Source organism: Aplysia californica, unplaced genomic scaffold, assembly GCF_000002075.1.
Source record: "Aplysia californica isolate F4 #8 unplaced genomic scaffold, AplCal3.0 scaffold00008, whole genome shotgun sequence".
Lineage (NCBI taxonomy): Eukaryota > Metazoa > Mollusca > Gastropoda > Aplysiida > Aplysiidae > Aplysia > Aplysia californica.
Genome location: NW_004797278.1, coordinates 1,541,644 through 1,553,141, shown reverse-complemented (window position 1 = coordinate 1,553,141; position 11,498 = coordinate 1,541,644). Strand labels below are relative to the sequence as shown.

General features: G+C 42.4%; 1 protein-coding gene across 1 annotated transcript in view; it reads right to left on the bottom strand.

The window, feature by feature from the left end:
* The window catches only part of LOC101856304, a 52,848-nt gene extending 43,953 nt beyond the window's left edge, over window positions 1-8,895 (bottom strand). The window contains exon 1 of the mRNA XM_035969725.1: window positions 8,656-8,895. The gene's annotated coding sequence lies outside the window, so the exon portion shown is untranslated. The remainder of the gene's footprint in view (window positions 1-8,655) is intronic.
* Window positions 8,896-11,498: the final 2,603 nt, after the last annotated feature.

Below are 11,498 nucleotides of genomic sequence, written 5' to 3'. Positions count from 1 at the left end.
AAGGCTATCACGCTTATTAGTGGAGCAAAATTAAATGCCACCAGATTTCACATTACACATATAACAACAAGCATAGTGAGGAGTCTTAAAATCCTCAAACAAATTTGAGAAAAACAATAATTGTTTCCAAGGATACGGCCGCCATATTGGATTTTTTTACATGTCTTATGTAATTAATACCCCATTTATTTTTCACGGAAATATATTTTTTCTTGCATGGATCTTGGCAAACGACAGATCTACAAATCTTTATGATACATTGTTCCTAAACGTCTAGAGCATTTTTAATGAATATTTACCTGAGGTAGTATTCACGTTTGTAAAAAATCCGTGAAAATCCACACTCCAAACACCATCAACAAAAAACTATTCAATATATCACAAATTCATCATATAAACTTTTATTATTACATCTTTTTCCCATTCTGCGAAAATTTCATGAAGATTGGATGAAAAATGGTGGAGTTGTTTATTTTAAAAAGTAGAAAAACCATGTTTCGAAAAAACGGGGGATAAAGAAAAATAAAAGATTGACTTTATTAAAGTCAATCTTTTAATGAGAAATGGGGGTGACAAACATGCCCCGTCTGGGAAGAAATAAGGCTTTAGGGGGTTATTGTGTGATGAAATAGTAGTAAGAGAGGCTGAAGAAGCTAAAAATGCCTACAACTTAAAATTCATAGCTTTGAGCCAAATCGGGACTCTCGGGATGCCCCCCCCCCTCTTAAAAACAAAACAAAATAAAGAAAAAAAACCCACCCATTTTTTCGTTCAATTATATGTCTGTTTACACGTTTTAACAATCATTCTTTGAAAAAAAAACTGTGTTAATCTCAAAACATGCAAATTGGGACAACATACCAGCACGATCTTTAACAGTTACACTTTGAATATCATAGCACACATAATACATAGCCTTTCCTCCGGAAAATCTAACAATACATGAGTGGTCTCCATGAAAATATGTTGTTAGCCAACAAGAAGACCTTGAGATTTTGCTGGCACCATAATCTGCGTCGTAACAACTGGGGGTCATAAAAAGACTTGAGGTGCACGGCGGACTCCACAAATAACAGTTGAAGCTCAAAGGTGTCGCAGCATACGACTCGGTGTGCACTGCTGCATGTTCACAAAACTGACAACTTTATAACCCCACTGAACACTATCGCATGTGATCTTTCGGACAAAGTGTGGGGAAGTAATCAGCATTTCAGCAAGGTTTATTATTTATTTTTTGTTGGTAGATTCTAAGTGTTTTACGGTGCTCGCAACTGCATAAGATCATATGAGCGCGCGGGACACATTAAACTTTTTCAGTTGGTAGGACATATTGAATTTTGCCCGGCTGGCGACCGAAGCCTACTCGTATCGATTTTAGACCACCAAGGGATCTTTAACGTGCGCAACTTGCACACGGGCCCTCCGAGATTTTTCGCCCTTGTCCGAGAAGGCTAGTTGTAGATCTTTCCTACCAGAAGATCAGGAAAGTGGCTGAAAGACAGTGGTAAGAAGAAGTCAAGGAGTAGTAGTAGAAAGGCTGCAGAAAGAGTCAGGAGCCCAAAGGAGGGGGCAAAGGAGGCGAGGAGGTGGAGGCAGAAAGAGGAGACGAAAGCAGACAACAGAACATTGCTGGAGAGCAGGAAAGGAGGTGAAAGGAGACAATTTAGAGAAGAAAATAATTCGGTCGCTACCCGGACTCGAACCCGGGACCTTTGAATGAGAGGTCAACACCTTAACCTCTAGGCCACGACCCCCCCCCCCTCCCCACAAGGTTTATAATGATAACGATGGGACTAAAACAACAAGATTTACAACGCCAACACTGAAATAAGAGTGTTATTTACATAATCTTCCATGTAATAAACAATAAGAAACAGAATCATACAAATCCAATATGAAATTAATAAACACCCGCAGACTCGATTTACTACGTAAAAAGGACTACAGGTGCACACCACATTTTATTTCAGCAGTCAGGTCCAAATTCAACTCAAAAGTTTACGCAAGAAGATAATTATTTAACGCATATTTATTAGTTCTAACGCAACAAAACGGTTCACGAAATTCGGAGTCGTAGTTCAGTTTTGTCTTTAAAAGGGGCTTTGCGTTCAAAATCTCACTTTAAAAACATTAATAAAATTCCAAACACTGGTGATACAAAAAAGCTAGATTCCAAAAATATCTCTGTCACCCAAGAAAAAAAGATTTTACCTAACAAGTCCTTGACTTCATAAACTGCTACGCAAAATGTACCCGAGGAAGAAGCACTGTTGGAGAAAAGTTCTTTATCTTGTGGTCTAAGCATTAAATTTCAAAATGACTGAGCTTTCTCACTTCACGAGACCTGCTTAAAACACACATTGAATTCACAAGCATGAATGAACCTTCGCCAGTAAGGTAATAACAGAGGCATACATTGTATTGGGGATCCCCAGCTTCCTGTCTTTCCACTTTCCACGGGACCAGTTCCGAAACAATCCCAAGATGTGAAAGACACTAAAAACGTCTAAACTAAATAATCACATGTGTAACAAAATTCTCTCTCTCTCTCTCTCTCTCTCTCTCTCTCTCTCTCTCTCTCTCTCCCCTCTCTCTCTCTCTCTCTCTCTCTCTCTCTCTCTCTCTCTGTGTGTGTGTGTGTGTGTGTGTGTGTGTGTATGTGTGTGTGTGTGTGTGTGTGTGTGTGTGTGTGTGTGTGTGTGTGTGTGTGTGTGTGTGTGTGTGTGTGTGTGTGTGTGTGTGTGTGTGTATGACCCTGATGTTGGGTATTTATTGGCCACTAAGAAGGATTCTCCACCTGCCTCTGTTGTGGGCGATCTTCTCTGCCTCCAGCAAGCTGTGCCCCATCTATCTGAAATCTGCCTCCAGATCGTGTTCCCATGTGGACCTCGGCATCCGCCAACTAGATGTTCACCACTGTGTGACATACTAGCAACGACTAATGAATCACAAATGTGCCACAGGTGCATGTCCTTGCAACCGCTAAAAAATCACAAATGTGTAACAAAGTTTAAATAAACACAAATGTGTGACAGATACAGATAATAACCTTCAGCGAGTCGAAACGTATTGTGAGCCTTGAATAGCGAATTACAAAAACAATCGATACGACGAAAGAGTGTTTGACAATAGAGGCAGAGCGCTTACTGTGACAGCTTGAACAACACACTCTCTTCACGTGAATAAAGAAGTGGGGCAGGGGAGGAGGTTGGGGGGGGGGCTCAAGAACTTACGAAGCCAGGTCGACCTGCACGTGTTGAGGAGAGCTGATGGAAGCAGGAGAAAAATATAAACGGGGTGGCTCTCACACCTAGGCTATCATAGATTGCCTAGTACTAGTCCCACATCGATCTAATCGAGACATATCGGGCAAAGACGCACATTAAATTCATCAACAATTTGGCGCAACACATTTTTGTGTTAAAACTGAATTAACGAAAAACACACAATTCTTGTGGTTCTCGTCGTGCTCCGTTGTACGATAAATCGTTATTATCCAGACGCAGGAACATTGGTTTAATGTTTCACACACACACAAACAAGGATTTTCCATTTTCGCCCCCCCCCCCCCCAATTTTCCAAAAAAAAATCCCGTCATTAAGCCGTAGACGTTAATCATACTTCCGCACCGCTCCCAACTCTGGTACTTATAATTAACTTATTTGCATTCTTCTTCAAAGCATACCACCAGGCAAGTTGCAATGTGTTGAACCTCTTCAAACACAGGGGCGGCCACGTCTTAATGTAGGTCGACGGTGAAATGTACAGTGCAAAGGTCACGGCGACCGAAATAGTCAGAGCAAAGGGTAATGTTTACCGGCAGCCTCCGGCCGTGTGAGTATGTCAATATCAACTGTACCCTCGTCCTCACGTCCACATACAAAATGTACCTCACTAAACTGGGTCAATATTATGATGTATCTACAGTTAACATTGCTCGGGACGACATAAATCAAATTTTGAAAAAAACAACAACCCCAAAACACTGCATAACCAACCAACCAAACGACGCACAGAAGAATAAACAACTTTGAACAACATAATTTATAAAATGAATTTATTACAAACGCAATAAAACATAATAGTTTTTTCAAAAACAACCTTAGTCATACTTAGTACGTGTAACAATAACACTGTATACGTGCCTGAAAATCAGGACGTTCCAAAGGCAGGAATAATTAGGAAAAAAAAAAACGATATTGTTGAGTCAGTGAGAAGGACTGACTGAGGCCTAGAACAACCGGTCTCACAGGTCAAATTAACATACAAATTGCAGCATTTGTTATGACGAACGAACGCCCGCACCAGCAGGCATCAGCAAAAGAAACGAAAAGAGAGCTGTTAAACACATGGCACGCTACAAAACAATAACAACACCAGCTTTTAAAAATAAGGGGAACCACAAATCAAATACAATAGACAGGGGGTTCCACTTCATACGACAGACAACAACAAGAAAACAAACAAAAAGATCACTAAACGAAATGCCATTATAACGCAGAAGAGTAACATTTTGAGATGTCATGGGAAAACAAAACTATTCCCTCACTCGGACAGGCCAGACGCTAGCGGCGGAGCCATTAAAGAATGATTCTATTAAGAAAAGCTTGGTACGCTAGGCCCTGCTGTGTCGCTAGGTTACCCGAGAGTTCCGGAAGCTTGTTCGGGATTTTGCTGAGTTTGTGTGTGTGTGTGTGTGTGTGTGTGTGTGTGTGTGTGTGTGTGTGTGTGTGTGTGTGTGTGTGTATGTGTGTGTGTGTGTGTGTTTGTGTGTTTTAGCTTTTTTGTTGTTGTTGAGAAAACCGAGGGCAAACCACAAACTTTGCTTTGACGGAAAAACGCTAAACGCTTTCGCAACTCTGTTTACAGTGGGCATGAAGACGTCGACCTGAGACAAATAAGTAAGTAAAGACAGTCCTCGTCTGATACATTACTGCACTTCTCTTTAGCTGAAAACTAAGGACATCTGCATTCTGAAAGTAGCGATATAAATAGAAGGAAAATAAGAGTGGCGGAGATTGTGTGGTGAATAAAGACGTTTTGCATTCCTTGCATGACCAGAACAATGCAGTAATGTAGAGACATAACGGCAAGGAAAATGAAGAAAAAGCAAACATTAGCACAGGACGATGATTTAGGGACAAGCGTCGCTTAACGCCTAATCTGAAATCACCGTCAGGTGAATTCTACAAGATAAAATCAAATACAGCAGGTACATTCCGAGGACAGATAGAGTAACGCCACACTTCAAAAATAGGGTCATGAAACGAAACTCATTTCACGGAAACATCAAATACCCGTCTACAAACATGACGAGATAAAAACCTACAAAGCACAAATATTTTCAGACCTATTCAGTTTACACTCAATGTCACCTTCAACCGGGAACACAGATGAGCAGCATTTCAGACCCCAAAAATCTGAACCCGATACGGCTGTTAGTTTTACTTTTTTTAAATTTGAAAGCTCATGCCATCGGTCGGGTTCCTACATACTTGTACCCATAAATCATCCCGATCATGTCCAATTACCCCCCCCCCAAAAAAAAGACAAGCAAGCAAACAAACAGACAAACACACACACACACACACACACACACACACACACACACACACACACACACACACACACACACAAACCCCCAAATAACCAATAATTTGTTGACTCCCTTCGCAAATCATTAAGGACTTCTCCAGAACACAAGACAAGATTTTCATCCTTTTTGCCAACTTTATCCTCAACAGAATCTACACTGTAGAGGGCCAGAATAGAAAAGAGGACATGGAGTACGCACAATATCCGTGCTTGGTTCGGCAAACATCCTCAAAACACCGCTTTGAGGACAAGAGAAAAATGGGGAAGAAAAAACAAAATCCATCTGGATGCATAGGTTTTTGTTCCTGTTCAATATTCTGTCCGTGCATCTCCATCGCGAGATCCTATACGCACAAACACACACGTGCACCGTACACATGTTCCCATTTCTTCTGAGACAAAAAAAGGCAAAAGGCTTCAACGTACGGAACTTGAGAACTGCAACCATACCTCCCTCCCCCACATTTTTTTTGGTCCCAATCCATTAACATTTTCCTACTATTTACCTACAGCGGTGGTCCGCACAATAAATAGCCGACTTGACGAGTGGTTGGACCCCACTTGACCACAGACAACGCGACAACCAGTTGTCCATCAAGGGTCAGGTTGGGGGGGGGGGGGCGGCCTCATGGTAAGAATGTAGGCATGGGGCGAGAAAGCGGGTCATTTCCTCCTGGTCTTGGTGACAAAGGATGCACAAATTGCCCCTGCCGAGGCCCCTGTCGTCTGCCAGAGGAAATGAAACATGTATCCACAGAGCGGAAGTAAGAGTCCCTAGGAGTTCCGAGTACATAACGTTACACGTCATGAATTATGTCTCTTTTACGTTCCCTTTTACCATAGATTTATTGTGTCGCAGAGCACACGGACATTATGGAAGAAGATTTTCACCAACTTGATCAAAAGTTAAAAATAATATGATTACCATCTGCAGATGATATGGCTTCAATTGAACATACTGAGGGTATTTTCAACAGCGTATAAGGTATAACTTAGTATAACCAGCGAAAGGAAGGGGTTTGGATCCTTCAAAATAGTTGGGAGGTCAACTGCCCACCAAACTCTCTCTCTCTCTCTCTCTCTCTCTCTCTCTCTCTCTCTCTCTCTCTCTCTCTCTCTCTCTCTCTCTCTCTCTCTCTCTCTCCCCCCCACACACACACACACACACAACTGTGGTCTTAATTGTTTTTGTAGTCGGTAAATAAATTACAAAAGCCAAAACTAGAAGAAGGGCAGTCATTATTGAAAAAGCTACGGCGAGCAAGCACGGCAAGGACCATATTCGGCAGGAAGAAAGAGAAGAATAGAAAGACATGGAAGATAAAGATGTCGAAGGGACAAACCATATCCGAGCACCCATTAACCAGCCTCTCCTACAAGTGTAACCCGGAGAAGCAAGGAGAAGTGTGTCTCGTTTTTGTTTGTCTTTTTTTTTTTGGGGGGGGGGGGGTGGTAAATGTTTTACGGCGCTCGCAACTGCATAAGGTCATGGGCGCGCGGGACACACCAATCATTTTTAATTGGTAGAAAATTTTGAATGTTGCCCTGGTGGTGGCCGAAGCCTACTCTTATCGATTTTAGACTACTAAGGGATCTTTAACGTGCGGAACTTGCACACGGGCCCTCCGAGATTTTTCGCCCTTGTCCTAGAAGGCTAGGTGTAGATCTTTCCTACCAGAAGATCAGGGATGTGGCTGAAAGACAGCAGTAAGAAGAAGTCAAGGAGTAGCAGAAGAAAGGATGCATAAAGAGTCAGGAGCCCAGAGGAGGGGGCAAATGAGGTGAGGAGGTGGGGACAGAAAGAAGAGACGAAAGCAGGCGACAGAACATTGCTAGAGAGCAGGAAAGGAGGTAAAAGAAGACAATTTTAGAGAAGAAAATATTTCGGTCGCTTCCCGGATTCGAACCCGGGACCTTTGAATGAGAGGTCAACACCTTAACCTCAAGGCCACGAGAGCCCCTCCGGAGAGGTGTTTAAAGCAAAAGTATAGACTATTTCAGTATAAGGATTGTTCGGTAATTTAATGTCAACTTTCGTCCTCAAATCATTCTTTTTTCTTTCCTGTTAACGGAAATATTTTGATGAAAAGAACAAAAACGAACAACAAAAGGAATACATGCACGATCATTTTACATGCACAAATACCGCAGAATCATGTACCACCAGCTTGTCTTCACTAGCAGGCATCTTGGATAGGTAGGCCTAACCGTACCTCAATTTTTCGTTTTAGTAAGAGTTGTACAGCACTTGCAACACAATATGGTCATATAAGTGCCGAAGATGAGAGGTGTTACAAGAGAGTAACAAACACAAAAAAGAAGAAGGGGAAATAAACACAATAGATGTGAGTTAGGAAAGAAGAAGCAAACCACACCAGAGCACCCGCCAACCACCCACCTCAATTTTTCACCACAACTTGTAACATGATGACACAAGCATTAAGCGCATAATAATTCACAATAATCATTTTTAAAAGACTATGAAATGTAGTCTCAGTTTATGACTCGCACAGTGGATAATTCGATGTCACAGCAACATACGTGCCGTTTATTTTATCATGCTTTTCGAAAATTATCTTCGGCTGGTGATTTTAAAAATATGATTTTCAGGAAAACAACGGTCATATTCAGTAATTTCCACGAATATCAAGAACAGCGTAGTCACGCATTTTCGAAAATGTTCCAATTTACAGGATGAAGAGTGATTGTCCTTTGAAAGTGGACATTTTTCTTTTAAAAAAACCGTTAAGTTCACAAAAAAACCCCAAAAACAACAAACAAAACCATGTAGAAAAAAGACAACTTTATTCAAATTTACAATGAATAAAGCAACAACAAAACAGACGTCCATGCACACAGACACACAAACTACAAACGCAAACTACAACAACTATACAGATACCGGGTCGGACACAGGGTTATAGTGCTTTGTTAGTTTTGTTTTGTTTGTTTGTTTCAGTAAACAGAAAAACCTCAACACAGCAATGATCATTTACAGCTGGGAAAAGGTAAGACAGACAGACGGCAACAACAGAGGGTAAAAATAAAAGTAGGACCTACCAGTGGTTTGCTCCAGTTACCCGCAGCTTTAGTAGTGCACTCACTTCGTACTCGGTAACACAAATAAGAAGAAAACCGAAATGAAAAGGGTATGCACAGTATTAGTAGCTCCGGTGGTTGGCCCCTTCGCTTATGACAAGCACGCCACTACCACAGCGCTGTTGATGGCAGCAAGGCCACCTCAGGGAGTCGCCCTCCAGTCTCAACCAGAACAGACATCGTTGTCCGAATGTGTTTGCTGTAACACCCCGGAAGACATAATTCCACCATTCCAATGATGGAGCGCATAGCCTGGTTTTAACATCGGGGGGGGGGGGGGGGAGAGAGAGAGAGAGAGAGAGAGAGAGAGAGAGAGAGAGAGAGAGAGAGAGAGATTTTGGGAGGGGGGGGGGGGGGCGCGGCAGAAATCTAGAAGTGACACATGAAACACCACAAACGTGCATCAAACTGTAAAATGTAATGTTCTGGTAAGCCCTTTACTTTTAATCCCTTTGCTAGCATGCAGCTAGCCAGACCACAGCTGGCGATGACAGTCTTTTTAGAGATCATTGCAATACAAAACGGTAACATGCACTCTAATGTGATTGTAACAGATACTGTGACTAGATCTAGCTGCAATAAGTTATTTATCCCCCCCCCCTTCCACTCCTTCCCCAACTTTTTGTGCGTGCACCTCCAATACTTGGCTCTAAAATATAGGGTAAACGTTATTTTCTACTTTCACTCTATCTTGTTGTTTTGCTTTTTATAATAATTTAAAAAAATGCAATTCCCATATCGTGTAAAATTCAATAGTTCGTACAAGACAGAGTCAGAACCAGACAAACGCTCGCAAGCAATAGCGCAGTCTGTTAATAAACGCAGATTCTGGTTCTCACAATTTCTGCATAGTCGTCGGTCAGCTCGGAATGCACAGCTCGGAATCGTCCATAACGGCGTATTGATTTCGTTCCTTCACTTCCCGGACGAAGTGGGTCACCGCTTTAGAGACGCAAAGAGAGTGACGGTTACACGCCACTAAACTATAATATAATTACTGTACATATTATGCTTTACCACGTTGATTTTTAACGTGGCAGCCAATTAGGAACTCCACAACTGGCACCTGATGGAAATCCGACGAGTGCAGTAAAGGATGGCTTCATAATTACACACCGATGTCCCTTAAGTGCGATACTGGAACGTGAAGAGGTGCAAGTAACAAATTTTAATTATATCCAAATGTCCGTAGGCCAGGGCCAGCAGTCTGCACAAAACCGGGTAAGCCAGTTCGAGGCATTTAATAATAACACTATCCACACTTTGTGTGCGCGTTGGAAACAAGGATCTACCCAGAAAGCAGCCCTGAACAAACTTTCCGGTTATGACGCCAATACTTTCAGATCCATAAAGCGTAACAAAAATCGTTCCTCTATAATATATCCCTTTTTGGTTGTGCATACCCTCCATAGACACATAAAGAGTGTGGACACGACCAGTGAAGGCGCAGAGAACTCAGCATTAATTTCGGCAGCTGGAATGCGGATGGGAGGAGGCAGGGAAATCATTACGCCAGAGATCAAAATTAGAGGGTTTTGTCCCAGAGCACCGATGACTGATTTGCAAGACAGATTGGAATCGTATCTATGAGTGACACGATGATGGTCCCATTTTCAGAGGCGATTTTTTTTCTGTGCAAAGGTGAAACCTTGGAATGGATGCCTCATTGAATCACTTTGGGTAAATATTTTACGCCCCCATTGACCTAACTTAGTTTATTTTAGAGGATGGCTGCTTCGACCCTACCTGACAGGGCCAACCCGGGAAGTGTAGAGTAAAGAATCCCAGCAGACGGGCGGAGACGCTGGATAAAAAATATAGCTCCCCCGTGCGGGAATCGAACGCAAGTTCCTTGTGTGTAACGGCTCCCAATCTGACCAATAACCACACAGAGGGCGTTGTAGTCACAAGGGATTTGAATTGAGCGTTTTCAGAGGACTTGAGAAGATAACAACAAGGACCGCTTCACCGAACTTTAAATAAAGGCGGATTTTCGTTCGGCAAAGCCTTTGGTGGGGGGGGGGGGGTGCCTTAAGATTCCACTAGATTGTACAGTACTTAACTAGACGGTCTGACTTCGTGGCTCCCATGAAAAAAAGCAAAAAGCAACCCATTACTTTATTCAAGGAGTAAAGGAGTAAATGTTTGAAAGCCCCTGCACACTTTCGGGTTTGCTCCTTGTCGATGTGCTCTTTCATCACCCAACTTTAAGCAATACCAAAGTAGTCTACCTTCTGTGGTGGATCATACCACAACTCGTAAACCTGCTTTGACATCGTTATTTTTTTCCTCATGCAGATGTTTTACGCCCACTTCGATTACATTTGGGAGGCAGACAGGCTTCGATCCCGTCTGTCGGGGCCAACCACAGGCTGAGACTGAGACGGATACACCATCTCTGTAGAAAGACGGAGACACTCGATAACAATTCTCTTCGTCCGGGAGTGAAACCCAGGTCTTAGTCAAACCCAGGTCTTCTCCGTGCAATGGCCAAACGCGTAACCGCTACTTCACGGACGCCCATGCTTTGTTGTCGTATCCAACAACAACTTTAGAACAAAAGTCAAAAGTGACCTCAATTCAGTACACTCTAGACCAAAAATGGTCACCAAGACAATTCTCGATACGCAAATGGTCGTTAACACTCAATGGGGAAAGTGGCTGAAAGCGTTTTCTCCTTCTGAAGCCCCATAAGTGACGATTATCGTTTCATAGCAGTAGCAAAACATAACTTCACTTCCCAGCTATGTCGCCAAACTGGAACCATTGATAGTTTCGTGTTGAAACCACAACATTTTTTTTTT